This window comes from Triturus cristatus, chromosome 8 (assembly GCF_964204655.1).
Source record: "Triturus cristatus chromosome 8, aTriCri1.1, whole genome shotgun sequence".
Taxonomy (NCBI): Eukaryota; Metazoa; Chordata; class Amphibia; order Caudata; family Salamandridae; genus Triturus; species Triturus cristatus.
In genome coordinates, this window is record NC_140591.1 from 1,379,681,892 (window position 1) to 1,379,701,184 (window position 19,293).

The 19,293-nt window shown below is 47.0% G+C and overlaps 2 protein-coding genes across 4 annotated transcripts in view; one reads left to right on the plus strand and one right to left on the minus strand.

Moving 5' to 3' along the window:
• Positions 1-1,755, minus strand: part of RWDD2B (RWD domain containing 2B) — a 70,581-nt gene extending 68,826 nt beyond the window's left edge. Inside the window, exon 1 of the mRNA XM_085623087.1 lies at positions 1,624-1,755. The gene's annotated coding sequence lies outside the window, so the exon portion shown is untranslated. The remainder of the gene's footprint in view (positions 1-1,623) is intronic.
• Positions 1,756-2,054: 299 nt separating this feature from the next.
• USP16 (ubiquitin specific peptidase 16) overlaps positions 2,055-19,293 on the plus strand; it is a 337,101-nt gene continuing 319,862 nt past the window's right edge. For 2 of the 3 annotated variants that reach the window (XM_085623084.1, XM_085623086.1), the window contains exon 1: positions 2,481-2,605. The gene's annotated coding sequence lies outside the window, so the exon portion shown is untranslated. Of the gene's footprint in view, positions 2,236-2,480; positions 2,606-19,293 lie in introns of those variants that run through there. The other variant, XM_085623085.1, reaches the window with a different exon arrangement.

Here is a 19,293-nt window from a genome sequence, read left to right on the forward strand (position 1 = left end):
AGAATGACTACAGTCAACAAAAATTCCGAAACCATTTGGAAGAACGCTGTCAAATGTCAGAAAGTGCTGCAAGACCATGAAAAATGGAAAAAGTGGGCCATCTATATAAATATTAGTAACATAATATAAACCAAGATTTATCTTAAAATATGAAAATAGAACTTCTACCCAAAAGTGCATAAAATCAAAGATCAAAGAAAAACCTTAACGTAAACTACGCACAACTCTGTACCACAGTTAAAACAAATGAAAATGAACAGTTTAATAGACCACTCCATAAAGGCAATGAACAACAAATGGGAAAAGGATGAAGGGACTCTGCAAAAACACACTTTCATACGCTAGATGGTGATTTGTTAATCCAACTTCAACATGCAAATTATCTCAAGCCCTTTCTTAGCTATGGGAGAGATTTATTTCATTTTTCAAACTCCCAGTTCATGCCATAATGGGAGCAGGTGGTGCAGGTATTGGTGAGGAACAAATCGGTTCTTTTAGTTCACGTGGGTGCCAAACTGCGGAACAAATGTTGCCGATATGTCACTTCTTACAAATATGCAATTAAATTTTTGTAATAAAAGTGTGAGACAACTAGGTTGGCTTTGTAACTGTACATGTTTTAGTACTCTCGGACCTTTGTTAACATTGTTAATTGCCTACTTTTCATCATTTTATTTACAAAAAAAAATGTAATTCTTAGTTAGACCAGTGGTTAAATAATGACGTATGTTGGCAACATTTGTGAGAATTTTACATAATAATCATTACAGTACCTACTGAAAGGTTTATGTAAATGTATTTAATGCAATTTTATATATAGCGGACTTTACCCAAAGGTGTCAGAGCGCTTCACAATAGAACCAAGTACGTTTCATGAGGAAATTTACATACTTTCACGTTACAGATACACACGAGATAGATGAAAAAGTTAAATAAACAATAGATGACAGTAACACAAAAATCAAAAACACAATGGGATTAGGATCGTACAGGCATAGTAAATAAAAAGATCGGCCAAGTGTCTGTCGATGTTTTTATCATACACGGCGCGAGAATATCATCCCGCGTTGAAATAAGTAAAGGAAACACATTTTACTCAAGGAACCGAATGATTAGAAAGTGTTGCCATGGAACCACCTGGTGGTTTGAACTTCATCACGTCTTTGCTGAGAACCATAAAACTCTTCACTGCAAAAAAAAAAAAAAACACACCAAGAGATGGGGCATCTAAAACACCTCGGTGATATGTATATAAAAAAGTAGACGGTACATCCCATTAACTTGTTGTTATTCAACCGAAATGTCTATTCACAGTAGAAAAACAATATTCTTTATCCTGTAATACTAATTTCACCACACAGTTTAACATTTCTTTCCAATGTTTCCCCTGCTGTTTTCCTAGTTTGTGTGTAAGTATAAAAATGCAGAGCACGTGAGATGAGAGGTTAATATGATCGTGTCTACACCTAAATGACTTAAATCATTCACTGTCTGAGGGTGCGCGCAGGCAAATCAAGTTGGTGACGGGCGAGCGAATAGTGTGGCTGGTTCAAGTGAGTGTTTTTAGGCACGGGTACTGATACGACGAATACGCGGACATGCTTAAAGAACGGGACTACTTACCTTTGCTTGCTGCGGCTGTAGTACATGAGTTGGAAAATCACGGTGAAATTGTCTACATGTTCCTAAAGAGCGCACACCAGCTGATCCAAGCCGCTCACATGCTATTGTGGGTGAAACCGTTGACAGACGTCTCGCACCACCAGCCGGCCCGGCCCACCTTTACCAACATGGTAGCGACCTGATACGCTTCCTTCCGTTTACAACCGTGATGTCACAACAAGCCTGCGGACGCCGTGACACGCGAGGAAGCGTAGTCACCATCAGAGAGTCTGTTTATAGTAAATGGCAGGCAAATCTATTGTATACCTTGGGTTCTCTGCAACACGGACGAGAAGGAGCAGGTTATTCAGTCAATATGAAATAAACGTACAACCCAAATCCGACAATGTGGCGTGCTGCCTGACCTTCGCATGGTAGCTACCAAAGACGTGGTGCTTGCGAAACAGTGATGAAATCGATCAGAAAAGGAGCTGCACACAAACATACATGGATTAGCATGGTGCAGTGTCGCGCTATACGACGCAGGTACCCGATGAAGATTCTGAGGTTGAACAGCATTCCCAGATATTTGGCCTGGAAAACAAGCGTAGAAGAGTGACATTTCTTTCATAGGTTTGTCAACGCATTTTTCCTTATATTGGGCTCTGCGAAATTAACTATATATATATATATATATTTTTTGTTGTCGTTTATGTCAGATAAAATTGATTTTTTTAACGACCTCTTTTCAATTGTGTAATTTAAAACCATCTTATTTTGTTGCTTTTTTAATATACACTACCATGCCATACTCATTACACAGAAAATATATCAAAATGGCCGCCTTCTTAACAAGCAGCCCAGTACTCTGCTGGGCACCTTTTCACTGTATTTCCGTTCAGCGGACTGTCTTTGGGCTGGACGTGTGAAAACGCACTTAGAGGGCGGAGTAAATTAATCCGGATGGGGATTGACTTCACGATATTAGCCGGTAGCCTGTGAGGTAAGCGTGGGGTAGTTGGTGATTTCTGAAGAAGGAACCCCTTGGGAGTCTTTGTGTACCGAGGATGTGGCATTGTTATCCCATTCTGTTTCTGTATAAATCCGATGTATCATCTTTAAGGGTTTTTTGACGGGAAGGAGCATATTGTATTGCTTGGGTTTATACTCCGTAGGTCTGGGTTTTTGTTGGTATTTCTGCTATATGTTATTAAGCTTTTAGAAGTCGTATTACGCATCACTTGCATGACAAGTTCGGTTTGTTCTATCTTAGTAGTGTAAATTCATTTTCAAACTAGCACTCTTTTTGTTAGCGCTGGGCTATATGTACTAACACTATAGTTACGAAGCCAGGCTAGTTATCTTTCAAGTACACTCAATTGATCCATAGATAATGGATCATGAGCAACTAGCCTAAGTCAACAGACAGTGGGTTCACCAAATTGGTGAGCCTCAACAATTTTGAAAATAAATGCTTTTCTAGAGTCCGTATGTATATAACCAAGTGCGCTCAATAGGCGCACGTTATTAGTCACCTTAATTTAGGTTTCTGCACGGAGTGGTACATGTGGAGCTGGATCCCACGCTGTCCTGAAGAAGAGTTTAGGGGATACCTCGAAACATGTAGACAAAATAATAGGCAATATAACCACATAAGTTATATTTTTCCTGTTATTAACCCCTTTTTAACTTACCCGCTAGGAGTAGGAATAAATTGTTAACTCACTAGTTAGGTATTTTTAACAAACACCACTCCCCCCCAACACTGCACAACACATAGTTTCACACAAAAAAGTGCTCTTACGTAAATCTCGCAACTCGTAGCACGCCCCAAGCAGTAGATGCTTGGGATGGCCCCAATGATGAAGCATGTCGACTAGGGGCAACCCTGGGTGAGAGAGGGGACTCTAGAAAAGCATTTTTCTTTTCTAAATTGTTGAGGCTCACCAACTAAGCCTGTTAACTTAGGCTAGTTTCTCATGATCCATTATCTATGGATCAATTGAGTGTACTTTAATGATGTAGGAGTTCGAACCTAGCCAGAACCACCTCCTCCCTCTTATTCTGATAAATAGTTATCATCTTTCACCATTGTGGTATACCTTTTGTGCTCTGAGGTGCATGTGCGCTGCTTTTGACATTAGACAAAAGAAGTGCCCTCAGCAGGACGTTTTCATACACGTAGTTAGGACAGAATTTGTACCAAAGAATGAATTCTAGTGTGTTCAGTTGTTAATTACGCCTCTGAATTAAGGTCATCACATTTTCGTAAGGTGGATCTGGTACGTATTACTTTGTTTTGTAGCACCATCTATATAACCCGTTCGGTCCGATCCCTGACGAGACTCGGAAATGCATTGTGGAGGAGTAGACGCTACTCTGTAAGACAGTGCTTCTGAACCTTTTGACTTCTGTGGACCCCCACTTAATCATTACTGGGAACCCCCACTGAATAATTTTTGGACTCTGGGGACCCCCAACTCCCCCCTCCGAGTTATCACTGGAAGTCGGCTCCGTGGCCTAAGTTTTTTTTAATGATTTCAACCGCATAACAATACACAACAAATACACCAATAAGTAATCAAACAAATGCACCAAACGATACATTTTCATTTAAGTAACACATTTATAAAAAACTATGTTTAATTTTAATGGGTCGATTGGAGCATTTCTAAATTCGGTTGAGGACACTTGTACATTCGATATTCTGTTTGATGCACCTACAACGCTCCCTTAAATCAATCCGAGGATACTAACTTAGCTTTTGGCCTCCAATTTCAAATTCCTTCACATTGACAGAACGTTTAAAAAAATAAATTCTACTTTGTTATTTATATACACTTTATTAAACTGTTAATATTATTTAATTTTCTAATTGGGAACCTGTGCTGTAAGACACTTAAACACCGCCATAAATATTAGGTTAAGATTGTCACGCTGTTTAGTTCGTAACTGACACACACTTTTAAAGTAGTTTATCATGGAATTTGCCATTCAATCTGTTATATAAAGTTGTCGCACACCTTTGTGCAATCTGTCCATAATATGTCACGCAGTATATGACCCGAAGTGGCTTTGAAGTCTACCATGCCATTGGTCATTCAGCTGATTAAGTATGTTGTCATGCATCTTTAGGGAATGGTCATGCTAGTGGACAGGCCTGATGACAAGATTGCATTTGTGTGTGGAAAAAAATCACGGAAGGGAAGAGCTGTCATGCAGTTTGTTATGAAGAGGAAAGGCATGCTGTCATGCAGCTGGCCATTTTGGCAATCACACCAGTGGTCATTCACGTCAGGGCCAGCCCTAATTGGGATTGACTGGGACAGTACCCTGGGTGGAAAGAAAATTTAGTGTTTGTTGTGGGGGCAGGGGGTTGTTGCGGTGTGATTTCAGAAGGTGTAAGGAAGGTGGGAGGGGGGCAGGGGATTGATGAGGTGCTCACAATTACGCTGAGGTACATCAGGGGCTGATTACAACTTCTTTAATAAGTGGGATAGACGAGCTGCTGTTTGCATGAGTTTAAGTCAGGCAGCCCCCTGCTGCACCCCTCGGAATATTGGCATCTTGGTCTTGTGCCCAGCTCGCCCATGCCAGCCCTGATTCACGCAGTCATGCCTGTCAGGGCAGTGCTCATGTCTGGGTTCGTGCAAGGGTTATTCCTGCAAGCAAAACCCTAATAGTAACTTTTGGGTGCTCAGAGCATCATTGAACTAAACCTTCCTCCAAAGTTAACTACCAAAATTGTAGCCAAAATCAAAATAGGGAGAAGAGGACAGGAAAGAACTAGCGTGAATGGCCCATGCAGATCTCTGTGTGCTTCACTGTTCGGACCAGGTAAGCGCCTCCTATCTATCCAGCCCTATGAAACTGGTCTTCCCGAAAGATCTCATGAGGCTCAGATGTCGACTGATAATTTTAAAAGCATTTAAATTTGGCTTCCTAAAAGACTCTTCTGATCAGAAGTGTTGACTGTGCAAATTTATGCCGGAATGAAAAATTTTCTAGTTATCGCAATGGAAAGTTTCAATTCAATTAAGGACACCGAGGCGAGGACTCTGCTTCATCTTTCTCCACTTCATTATATCTATCAGCCATTAAACATTATGTAGATCTCAACTTTAAACTTCATTTCCCATGAGTCATTGAGGAAAGAAAACAGAAAAAACATCCATCAAATCCGATTGCTGCAGTTTCTGTCAACATTCCCTGCAGATGCTCAATCCCCCTCTTTCTTCCTGCAACCACAGCCGGCTTTTCAAAGGATCACTCTTGTTTATTCAAACCTGACAACATAATCATGGAAGACTTCTATTCACAAATTGCATTATCCCAAAGGACCAGTAAACAATGCCTCAAAACACAATGACCTAGAACATTTCTAGCAAGACAAGATTGCATCAACAACAATTCATTATTTGCATGAAAGTACAAATCCATTATCTGAACAAATTCATGTTATATCATTACATAGTATCGGGTGGGCGCACCAATATCATTAGTAAAGGGCGGGCTAATTCTCGCCTCCGTGTCCTTAATAGAATCGAAACTCTCCGTTGCAATAGCTAAGAAATGTTTCATTTTATGTCAGGACCTTGAGGCGAGGATTAGGCTAGTTTAAAGCTTTTCCACAACCAGAGTTGACAGATTTGAAACTGGTTTGAAGTATAATCTTTTAAATGTAGAATCTGAGGATGAGTCTGCTGCATTGAGAATGTTCTCCAGTCAAGCTCCAAATGAAAATGCTTTGGAGGCCATAGCCCCTCCCACTGAATGAGCTCTGAACATGGAGATGTCAATACCAGCTTCTTGCATGGTTCATCTGACCCACCTGGCAATAGTAGGGAAAGAAACCACTTTGTGAGGTTTAGTGAGGGTAATGAGTAATTGTCTTTCACCCTGGTTGCGAAGGTCTTCTGTCATCGATTCAAAAGCCTTCACCGCCCAAACACATAATTTAGGAACATCTGGAAATGCTGGGTTTGACACAGTTTCTGAATTACCTTTTGTTTGTCTAGAAACGTGAAGAGTCACTCCATCTTGAGTGAATACCCTACCTGTTATATACAGGGCTCTCACATCGAAGACTGTTCGAAAGGAAATCAAACACAACAAGGTGGCTAGTTTTGCCAACATTTGTTTCCTTGACAAGTACTTGCTCCAGGGCCATGACTTAAACAGACAAAGATTCTTACTAACATCCCATAATGTAGAATACCTGGGTTCATGTGGAACCGACAATCTAATTTTCCTCAGGAGTTTACAGACCAAAGGGTGATCATGCTTTATTTTGGTAAGTCAATCTGTCGGCGAGTGGCCCTGCCAAAGTGGCTGATCTAATTGTATTATAGGACCTCTAAGGCAGCCAGAAAATACAACATGGTGGACAATGTCTGCACCCAAGGGATCCAGTTACCATGTATGAACCCAACTATTAAGACCAGGCAGAGCAGTATCTTTTGGTATTTGTGCTAGCTGCCCAGGCCTTGGCGAGCAACGAGGCAGCCTCTTGTGAAATGCTTGGGACTTTCCCAAATTCCTGGTAATTCTCCACCCCATGAGACAAAGAGTGCCTGCTAGGAACAGGTGATGAGGATTCCCTTTGGATCACCCACAAATCTCTCCGTTGTCTCCAAAAGTGGGTGGGGAATCTCATGATCATTGCAAATGGTGGGAATGCATACCCTCTCTCCTTGCTCCCATCAAGGGGAAACACATTGGTCGACACTGTATTGGGATCCGGTAGCCAACAGCAGTACCTGTCCAATAGATGATCCGCCTACAGGCGAACAGATTCATCGTGAAGGGACCCTACCTGTACTGAATCTCATGGAAAACCCACGGATGTAGTTTCCAGAGACTGACATCCTGCCATTGTCGGAAATGCCAATCTGCCATCGGATTGGATTTTCCTAGAAGGTGTTTCGCCTAGTCCGAAATACGTCTGGCAAAGCAGTTGTTCAAAAACGTTTGAGCCAAATCTGAAAGAGTCTTTGATCTCATTCCTCCTAGTTGTTTGACTTACCAAACCTTTAACTGCAAAGGAGTCTGCCATTAGTTCCTGGCAGTTTTTGTGAAGGGCTTGTTCTGCGGGTGACCATTTTCTTCCTGTGGAGAACTCCCCACATCATGCATCCCAACTCGAGCAGCTGGCATCTGATTCTATTACAAGATTGGGTTGGGAGCCAAAGATTGCACAGCCATTCCTGGCTTCCATGTGGTAAACCCACCATTGCAGTTCTTCCTTCGCCTCTCCCGAAAGGGGAATTGATTGTAGACAGGTGAGACCCTGTTGAAGATCTTTAGGCATTGCAACGCCGGTAGTGGAGGGGGCCTGGATAAATGGCCTTTATGGATGATGAGAGGAGACATACTATGCGGGCAAGTTGGCTCAGGGAGATCAAAGGCCAGGGCAGAATTTTCCTGAGCTCGTGCTTTATTTTGGTAAGTTTGCGAGATGTGAGGATCAGAGTGGATTTGACAGACACCACAAAACTAGAAATTGCAAGGTTTGGGATGGAATCAGGAAAGACTTCTTCTCGTTGACTACAAAGCCTAGAGACTCCATCAGATCGACAGTCATCTGTAGATGGAATGACAACCGTTTTGGGCATTGATTCATTATGAGAATATTGTCTAAGTAGATATCAGTCTGACACCTTGAGCTCTTAAGTGCTCGACCACAGGTTTGAACATCTTGGTAAAACACCATTGAGCGGCTAATAGTCCAAAAGGAAGGGATGTGAATTCGAGCATCTGTGACGTCCATTGTAACTGCAAGAAACACCTGTCAGGGGGAAAGATGGAAATCTGGTTGTTTGCCTGCAATAAATCTCTGAGAAGATGGATACCCTCCATCTTGAAGAGGCAGAAAACCAAACGCTCATTGAAATCTGTGAGATTGATGAGGGGGTGCTGAGAATCGCGCCCTTCTCCAAGAGATGTGCAGCCTCTCAGTCTGCTAACTCTGTTTGGTCTCAAGAAAAAGACAGGGGTTTTGGTCGTTGTGGCTGAGCTGGGGAACAGTAGAATTCTAAATTGAACCCTCTTACGGTTTGAAGAATCCAAGCATCTGAAGTAAGAGCCTCCCAATTGTACAAACATTTCCCCAACCTGCCCCCAAGTCTGATCCCATCGGAAGTCTGTACACTCGCCTTGAGAGGTATTGTAGGTGCCATTGCCTGTGGAACCTCCTCTTGTAACCCGACATCAGGGATATCTCCAGGTTGGATGGAAATTGCTGAACTTGGCAGAGTCCTGCCAATGTTCTCAACGGGTGTCGTAACCCCTAGCGAAGGCTTGGAGGAAGGGACGGCCTGTCAAGCGCCCCTACCACGATCGGCACCGGCAAAAACGCGGGGTGTAAAAATCCTCTGAATGGGTCTCTGGGTCTTGTCTAGGGAATTAAAGGTATTACGGGGAGACAAGGCAGCTTGAAGCCTTGGCATCTTCGGCCATATTCATTCAGTATCTTGGATAGGGGTCCTGCTACATCCAGTAACTTATCCTGGCATTAGCGTCAGGAGTGATCTATTTCATTCTTGGGATCCCAAACAGACTTTGCTAAAAAAGTAGCCACCTTGGCATCTATTTCAGGAGTGAGGGTTGACTTTGCCCTCTGAGGAAGGTCTAGGACTCTCAGCGCGGAGACAACTCTGTACTTCCTTGTCCAGTGGTTTTCACAACCAGCCCGCTATATAAGAGGCTACCTTAGGTGATGGGGACCATTTGCAGAGTCCTTATGTAAGATGTCATCCGGATCCCGCATAACCGAATCTGGGACTTGGATCTGGGACTTGGGGAGCTGCATCTGCAGTGGGTTCACTTTCTGAGGGAAAGGGATTACCAGAAGGACACCAGGGTCATCAGAGGCATTGGGAGAGGTATCTCCGTCTCCAGGACCTGGGGTTGGGTGGGGGGCTAGGGAAAAGAGGGACCTCCTGAGTTACTAGCGACCTGGGAGTCCTTAGAGAGAAGTGGCTTGTCCATAAAGGCCTTTTTGAGGTGCTCAAAGTTGTCTAAATCGACCCCTGGGTCTGCTGCACGCTTACACTTATTTTCTGGTACTAGTGCTGAAGGCTGCCCTGGAGGTGTGGGGGCAGAGGCCCAGAAGATTCTTCCCTCTGCTCGAGGGTCAACCCCAGGGAACTATGTGGGAATCCCAGAAGGGAATATGAAAAATACATTAATAGGCACTTGGACCAGTACTCCCTTCAATATATAGGGCAAGATATTAATATAGCCGCCTGAGATGTGTCCCAAAAGAATGCCTCGCTCAAGGTTGTCTGTAGGGAACTGGGTTCTTGTTGCAGTGCCCCTCTCCCCCCTTTTTGCCTAGTATTTGATGGAATTTTGGCTGAGGTGTGTTCGGTTCCTGCTAACTAGGTCCCTAGTGCCAGTGTTCTTTCCCTAAAAATGTTCAATTGTTACATCAATTGGCAAAACCTTTAGCACCCATTGTAAGTTCCTAGTAAGTGGTACCCCTGGTACCTAGGGCCAGAGGTACTAAAGAGGGTCCCTAAGGTCTGCAGCACGAATTGTGCCACCCCAAGGGACCCCTCACCAAGCACAGGCAAGGCTGTCATTGCACACTGCATATCTTGGTGCAGACAAAAGTGAAAACATAACCTGTCACACATCCCTGTGTTCCATGTCCCTTAACACTGTATTTGATATTTGTAATTCACCCTACAGCAGGCCTGACTGTCGTAAGGCAGGGTGCTGAATATTCAGGCAAGTGCATACCTGGTTGAGCCGATATCCCCGTGTGCTGGTCAGTCCTATTACTGCCAGAGCAAGTGGACAGAAAAGCCATTTTAAAACATGTGCTGGACACGAAAACAAGTTCCCCAGCCTCATGATGGCTTCACCGACAATAGGGATGTTGTGTATCAACCATCTCATATTGATAAACCCACACTGATGCCAGTGATGGATTTACAGGGCTCGAGAAATCCGAAAAATGGTACTAGTCCTGCAGGTCTAATGCCGTGGAAAATCCCCCTCGACCTCACTTCAACCTACTTGACCTCCGTCTCCGAAAACGGAGCAAAAGTGACAAGATAACAAGATTAAAAGGCATCTTTATTGCTCATTCCCTTTGTGAGCAATAAAAATGCCTTTAAATCTTGTTATCTTGTCACTTTTGCTTCGTATTCACAGACAGAGGACAAAAGTTAGTTTCTCTTGCTACTCGCCAGAAAGGGCGAGTAGGACCTAAAAATAGCTCGTCCTTATGAATTCTCCCTCGCAAATGCGAGGGGGCGAGTGGATTTGTCGAGCCCTGATTTACTAATACATGCACCCAGAGGACACCTTAGAGCAGGGGTACTCACAAACTTTCTGTCGGGGGCCAAAATTACAGTGTGGTTAGTGGCCGAGGGCCGCACTGGTAGGGGTGGAGTCAGTGGGGGCGGGATCAGTGGGGGGCGGAGCTAGAGTAAAAAAAACCTTTCAAAACATCTCTCCCTCCCTCCCTGTCTCCCTCCCTCTCCCCCTCTCTCTCGCCCTCCTCCGTCTCCCTCCCTCTCTCTATCCCTTCCTCCCTCTCCTTCCCTCTCCATCTCCCTCCCTCCTCTGTCTCCCTCCCTCCTCCGTCTCCCTCCCTCTCTCTCTCTCCCTCCCTCTCTCTCTCTCCCTCCCTCTCCTTTCCTCTCCATCTCCCTCCGTCTCCCTCCGTCCTCCGTCTCCCTCCATCCTCCGTCTCCCTCCGTCCTCCGTCTCCCTCCGTCCTCCGTCTCCCTCCGTCCTCCGTCTCCCTCCGTCCTCCGTCTCCCTCCGTCCTCCGTCTCCCTCCCTCCTCCGTCTCCCTCCCTCCTCCGTCTCCCTCCCTCCTCCGTCTCCCTCCCTCCTCCGTCTCCCTCCCTCCTCCGTCTCCCTCCCTCCTCCGTCTCCCTCCCTCCTCTGTCTCCCTCCCTCCTCTGTCTCCCTCCCTCCTCTGTCTCCCTCCCTCCTCTGTCTCCCTCCCTCCTCTGTCTCCCTCCCTCCTCTGTCTCCCTCCCTCCTCTGTCTCCCTCCCTCCTCTGTCTCCCTCCCTCCTCTGTCTCCCTCCCTCCTCTGTCTCCCTCCCTCCTCTGTCTCCCTCCCTCCTCTGTCTCCCTCCCTCCTCTGTCTCCCTCCCTCCTCTGTCTCCCTCCCTCCTCTGTCTCCCTCCCTCCTCTGTCTCCCTCCCTCCTCTGTCTCCCTCCCTCCTCTGTCTCCCTCCCTCCTCTGTCTCCCTCCCTCCTCTGTCTCCCTCCCTCCTCTGTCTCCCTCCCTCCTCTGTCTCCCTCCCTCCTCCGTCTCCCTCCCTCCTCCGTCTCCCTCCCTCCTCTGTCTCCCTCCCTCCTCCGTCTCCCTCCCTCTCTCTCTCCCTCCTTCTCTGAAAAAAAATCGGGAGAATGGGGCCTTGAATCGGGTTTCTGTCATGTACGGACTTTGGAAGTGTGCTGCTGCAGGATCGGACATTTGAAAGCAAATTCACGTGTTTTTTTTTATCACCTTTCAGAAGCATGGAGCGCAATGGCAGGCAGAGAAAGAGGGGGATGCAAGAGTTTGCACTGGCCTGGCAGGTTGTGGTCAGAGCATACACCCCCCCCACCCCCGTCAGCCCGCGCTGAAACAGCTTCGGGCACACACACAGCCGCCGCACCCCCCCCCCAGTACTTCACAGACCATTCGCTTGTTAATGAGGCTTTGTTGGTTTGTCACCCCTTCTGGAGCCCCTGCATCGCCACTCTGACTATTGCTGGGAGAATTAACACGTTACACAATACCGAGCCCTGTCTGCTGAAACCCCGAGGAATCGGGTTTTTGCTTGCAGGAATCGGGAGGCGGGAGACTAGCCATGAAATCGGTAGTCTCCCGCCTGAATGGGTACGATGTCTGCAAGGTCCGCGGGCCGCCAAGAAAGGCTTGCCGGGCCGCTGGCGGCCCGCGGGCCGTACTATGAGTATCCCTGCCTTAGAGTTACCCCTTGAAAACCTGCCTGCCTCTGGTGTGCTCTGCGACTGGTTTCTGCCAGCCTCCCTCCCAAGACAGTGTTCTGACCTGCTAGAGCGAGAGCCTCTGCTCTCAGGAGGCCCGAACAAAAGCCTTTCCAGGAAGAGGATGTAACACCTCCTCCCAGAGGATGGCCTGCTGATTAGTCTCCCCAGGCCGGCAACCTTCAAAAGCTGCCGCCTTTAGAATACAAGTCTGGCTCCCCTCACATTAGAGGAAGCCGCCCCCCTTTGTCCAGGACCCCCTTGGCACCTGGACAGGCAGTAACATTAGCTAGTCAGGCATGCCACCTTCAGGCTAGTACCACCCCTTAGGTGGGCTACACTGAGGTGGACACACGTTTTTGGAAGTAGCCATCTTTGTGATGGCATACTTAGGACTTTTTGGATAGAGTTATGCCCACTTCCCATAGAAGTGGTTGTGTAGAGGGCGTAGGGACCCCAAGGGTCAATAGCCCATTGGCTACTACCCTACACTCCACTAACGCCCCAAAATTCAGTATTTAGGGGAGTCCCTGGCACCAGAGAAACAGATCTTGATGACCTAGGAAGAGAGAGGACACAGAAGAGCCACATAAACGGAGGCGAGAAGAAGCAGCTGGCCTGTCTGCATCCCTCATTGAGAACTGTACCAAAGTCGACTCGTTCTGCAGCTGTTGACTCTAGATACTTGGGAGGACTGCCTGCTTTTGATAAAGAACCAAGACCTCCCATGGGACAGTGGAACTGTTCCCTCCATCTTGCAGCAACTCCAAAAGAAAAGACTCTGAGGCCTCCGGAACCTCCAAAACCTGACATCTGAAGCCACCACTGCATCGGTCGCTCCAAGCCTGAGTCGAAGTGGGCCAGCAGTGTCATCAAGGTCCACCAGCCCTCCAGAGCCTGAGTCCACCCTCATGGACTCTCTAACGTTGCCTTCAGCCTCTGCACGCAAGCCCCCCTCTACTACAACTGATCCGGTAAGGAAGAACCTGATGCCTATGTACACCTATGCACCCGCCGCCGTACACTAATGTGGTTGGACGCACTTCACCACTTGAAATGGAACAGGTGAAATTGATGCACCAGTCACCAGGAGGCAGAGCGCGATTATAGAGATGCAAAGGCCCCCTAGCGGCTGGATGGCCGCACCTTTCACTTAGAGCCTGGCAATTAATTAAGCAGCCACGAAGGAGCGAGAACTTTCCTGCGGCTGAGCTGTGAACGTAAAACCATTTGAGGTCAAAATAGGCAACCAACAACTATAGCGGCAAGTTTCTCAGTGGGAATATTGGCGAGCAACATATGTTTTAGCTGCTAACAAACATAAAATCGACATTATAAGCGCACTGGTGAATAACACTTAGCTGGAACAGTGAAGAAAGAGGGGAATATAGCGTCTGCTAGGAATGTTCAGCGGAACTGCGGCAATCTGATTAAATCAACTGTTTTTTCTGTTTTCTTTCCCCAATGAATCATGGGAAATGAAGTTTAATGTTGAGATCTACTTAATGTTTAATGGCTGCTGCAGGGCCAGAATGGCAATCCAAAATAGCCCTGGCAATTTTGTTGGACTGGCCCCTACCCTCCAAGGGGGCGGGGGGCAAGCGTGAAGTACTGCTGCTTAACCAAAACCTCCCCCCATCACTTCGTCTTTCTATTACTGGGGGCCAATGTTGCAGCATCGTTGCAAAACCGCCCCCCACTCCAAAGCTGCCTCCCAGGCAAATGCCTGGCAATGCCAGTCTGGCCCTGGACAGCAGGATATATTAAAGTGGAGAAAGTTGACGCCTAATCCTCGCATAGACATAGAATCATTGATACACATCACTTTTGTGCCCTAGTTTAAAAAGTCTATGGTGTTACTGGTTAAAGCCAATACTCCAACATTTGGTCATAAGTCAATGTAACAAGGCTATTCCTGCATGTTTGAGTAGAGTAAATGCACAGCTCTCAGCTAGGTGTGTAAAATTCCTCAGGTAAGCTCTTCAGTTATTGAACTCGAGTCCCGTGTACCGCCAAAGTGGCAGCTTGCTTGTCTCCAATGAACTCTAGCCTAAGAACAGCTGCCACTGCATCCTTTTGTCGCCAACTGATCCTCCACAGCGCACTTTACCATTGGATTCTTGAAGACTAACGGAAATTAAATTGCACTTTGCACATTAATTTCCGGCCTACAGCCTTTTTGCTGCAGTCAGGCTACGGCTAGTGGAGAGTAGGCATGATAGACCTTTTGTTAGCACCAAAGCACTTTACTAATCGGATAGGAATCTTCCTGGCCCTTGAAGCCTAATCGGAATTAATTTGTGGTCCAATCTATACATGAAATGTTCTTTTAGGCTGGCCAGGATCAGTGCGAATTAGATGTGTTAGACTTCTTGATGCTGCAAAATGCACTTTGTGAATATGATTTGCATTTTATGTCCGGCAAAAGCAGGCAGTGCGCTTTATTTACTCTGTCCTTACTAATGAACTATTTCAGCTCGATGTGATTGCATTACGCACTTTCTTCACTGGCATGTAGTCTTGTTGCCACTGCTTGGCTAGGAGCTAGGTGCGTCCGCTCGGCTACTGTAAAAACACTTTATGAATCCTTCTTTCTTCTGAAATCCCGTCGCCAATTGGTTTAGGAGTTGGTTCTTTTAGGTTTTCCAGGACTAGGGCGGGACGGACTTGATAGGCCCTTCAGTTTTGTACAATGCACTTTTAAAAAAATTTTTATAATTCTTTTTATTCGCAAAAAATCAACTCGTTGGTCATTACACATACATAATCACATTTTGTACATTGTGGCATTCACAGATTCTTATACAAAACAGATCACTTTAGATGTCTTATTACACATGCTGTTGACAGTACAGAGGTCCTTACGGCGTTAATGGTTCGTCAAGGGAGGGGATCACGGGGGGTTCACACAAGTTTCCACGGTATTCATTCCATTTTGACCGAACTGCCACCCATTTCCGGGGACAACCCCGGGCTACATAGAATGTCTTCTCTTGCAGCATACACCAGCCCGTATCTTTTTTTCCACTCACTGAGCGTTGGAGGTGTGCACGCTCCCCATAGGTGTGCTATATTGCGCTTTGCAATTACTTGTCTGAGCGTCGCCCATAGTTTGCCCTTTGCTGATAGGTCCGTGGGTTCCCAGATGTTCAAGTGGCACCTTTTAATTTCGGGTCGCAAGGCAACCTCCCAGACTGTACGCATACAGTCATGCACCCGCTTCCAGTATGCCTGTATTATAGGGCACTCCCAAATTATGTGAAGATACGTCCCCACCTCCCCACACTGTCTCCTACATAGCCTGTCTGTACTCCTCCCCATCAGTACTAGTCGTGTACCCGAGACATAAACTCGGTGCAGTAATTTTAGTTGTATCAGTCTCAGTTTCGCCGATATCGCTACTTCTGTGGGGGAGGAAAGAGCCTCTCTCAATTCCTCGTCCTCAATCTCTAGACCGTCGGTCTCCTATCTCCTTCTAAGTGCCAACAAGGGGTCTGGGGTGTGGTGTATGAGTTTTTTGTATGTGAGGGAGATAGCTTTTTCGGGTAAATGACAGTCAAGCAGTCTGTCCTCAAGGGGGGAGGACTCCGGGAGCGTCGTACCGGGTGGAATGTTAGACTGGAGTGAGTGCCTGATCTGCATGTAACGTTTGCGCTAAGTCGTAGGCTTGCTGTAGTGAGGCAAAAGTCACCATCCCCGTGGGCCCCCATAGATCTTTTATACGGGAGATCCCTATCAGATCCTAATTACGGAACCCTTTTGTACGCCCCAACGTACCCAACCAATGTAAGTTTGTTAGCCCATCCCAGGTTGCGGCTCACAATATGCCAAAGCTGGACTGAGTGTTTTGTAGAGCCTGTGAGTGGGTACTTATTAGGTTTAGAGTAGAGCGCCACCTCGAAGTTCCCCCCTGGGAGGAGCCAACTGTCCATGCCATTTCCGGGATCATCTCCGCCACTGTACGTGCCCTGGTTTATGGCTGAGAGATGTGCCGCCCAATAATATTTCCGGATGTGCTATACCACCATCATACCACCCCAGTTGTGAGTTTTCGAAGCAATATGCGCGGTGTTCCAGCCCATAGTAGATCCCTCCGAGTGGCCTCGATATCTACAAAGTACTTTTGTGGGACTAAATCTGGGTAATTTTGCAAGGCATACAAGAAACGCGGCAGTGCCATCATTTTGAATAGAGCTTCCCGACCCAGCAGGGACAGCGGGAGCCTCTTCCAAATGGCGGTGTCCCTCTTAAGCCTCTGTAGAGGTGGTAGGAGATTCTTCTCGTAGCGAGTCGCCAGATCTGTGGAGATAAAGATTCCAAGGTACTTGAACCCCTCCGTGGCCATCTTAATCGGGCAGTCACGCGGTATTAAAGGGGGGGCACCATGAAGGACGTAGAAGAGTGATTTCCCCCAGTTGATGCTGTAGCCCGAATGTCTCCCGAAACTGGCGAATATATCTAGTGCGACTCTTAGGGATTTGGAGGGGGAGGCGAGATATCAGAGGATGTCCTCTGCATAGAGCGAGATCCGGTCCTCCCACCCAGCTGCCCATCTTAGCCCCCAAAGTGAGAGATCTTGTCCTACCCAGGCCGCGAGATGCTCCAGGGAGAGGGCGAAGAGCAGGGGCGAGAGGGGGCAGCCCTGGCGCGTCCCTCTCTCCAGAGTAAAGACCTCTGAGATCTTATTTACCACCACCTGGGCTAGTGGCTCAGTGTAGAGCAGGCGTACCCACCCGATGAAATTAGGACCGAAGCCCATCTTTTTGAGGACCGCTATCATATAGGGCCACTCGAGCGTGTTGAATGCTATAGCGGCATCCAACGATACTACACCCGCGTCTTCCTGGATCACATGGCTGCGTCCCAACACTCCGTGGAGTCGTCGGAAGTTGAGCGCTGTGTTTCGGTGCGGCATAAAACCCGACTGATGTGGGTGGATCAGTTTGGTGATGATCAGCTTGATCCTATTTGCCAGGAGCTTCGCCAGGATTTTGGGTTCAGAGTTTAGTAACGATATTAGCCTATAGGAGGCGCACAGCTCTCTGGGTCTCCCTTCTTTAAGGATGGCCACCAGTGTGGCCATTCGCTGGTCCCTCGGCAGCCTCCCCAGAGCTTTACTGTCCTCGAACATATTCTTAAGGTGTGGACCCAGGCAGTTTAGTTTGAGCTTGTACAACTTGATAGGGAGACCATTGGGTCCTAGAGCTTTTCCAGGCCGGCGGTCCTTGATTGCCTTGGTCAGTTCTTCCAATGTTAGTACATCTTCCAAAGTCTCCTGATCGTCGTCCGAAAGGGTGGGCAGCTCAATATCTTTTAAAAGCTCAGAGGAAGCTTCCTCCGGCAGCATAGATCCCTTTCAGTATACGGTTTTGAAATGTGATGCAAACTCGCTAATTATCTCCTGTGGCTCAGTAAGGAAGGCGCCCGCCTCAGTCTGAAGCTCAGATACCACCCTCTGCGCTGTCTGCTTTTTATCCAACCAGTCTATTAATTTGCCCGCTTTGTCCCCCTGGTCATACAGCCGGCCGTCTCTGTCCCTTGCTATGGTTTTAGCGGCGTCGGTGGCGAGTTCCTTATATTTGTCCGCCTTGAGCTGCATCTTATGCAGAGCCCCCGAATTTCCGTCAACTTGCGCTTCCCCCTCCAGAGCGAGGAGGTCACGCTCGATGTTAAGCATTTGGGTCTCCTTTTCTTTGTGCTGGTCGGCAATTATTGAGAGGGCTTCACCCCTCAATACGGTTTTAAATGCTTCCCAGAGGACAGCAGGGTATTCCCCCGTCCTAACGTTCTCCTGGAAGTATTGGTCTATCGAGCGGCCGATCTTCTTCTTGGTCTCAGGAGTACGTAAGTGCCAGGGTTTGATGGGCGCCACACAGCCTACTTTCTGTTCTCCAATAGTACGGTGCGCCCATATAGGTGAGTGGTCACTTATACCCCTTGCCAGATGCTTAATCTCTCGAACTGTAGTGTTGTGCTGCAATGGTGTAAGGATATAGTCTATCGTAGAAAAAATGTGATGCGGTCCCGAGAAGAATGTGTACTTTTGTAGGTGAGGGTGGCGTATACGCCAAAGATCAACTAGTCCGAACGCCTCTAGGAGGTTGGATAGCCACATATGTCCTGTTGTCATGTCTCGGGGTGGATGCCTATCTAGTCTTCCCGACACTACTGCATTGAAGTCCCCACCAATTAGAAGCTGCCCCTCAGAGAGAAAAAGGAGGAGTTTACCGAGATCATGGTATCACTGGGTTTGGAGACCTGGTGGAATATAGACCGTCACCAAGTTGAGTATGCGTCCCTCCCACCTCCCGAGAGTACCGCGTAGCGCCCCAGTGGGTCAGTCTCCGAACGTTCGGTGACAAATGGGAGGTTCCGGCGCAACAGTATGCCCACCCCGCGGGATCCTGATATTAAGCCGGCATGTATCGCCAATGTATATCTCCATCTGTTGAGTTTGTGACAAGTGTTGCCGATGAGGTGCGTCTCTTGCAAGAGGACAACATCTGGGAGGTGTCGCTTAACAAATTGAAGAACCATAATCCTCTTGAGCTTGTCCCCTAACCCGTTGACGTTCCAACTAAGGATATTAAGACTTTTATCCCATCTTGTAGCCATCACTGGAGACCCTCTGAGTATGCAATCTAAAGCTCCTGCAGCACCACAACGTTCCATAAGTACATGTCTTTCTAGACCAACGTAAGCCCCAACCTCCCCCCAAACATAACCG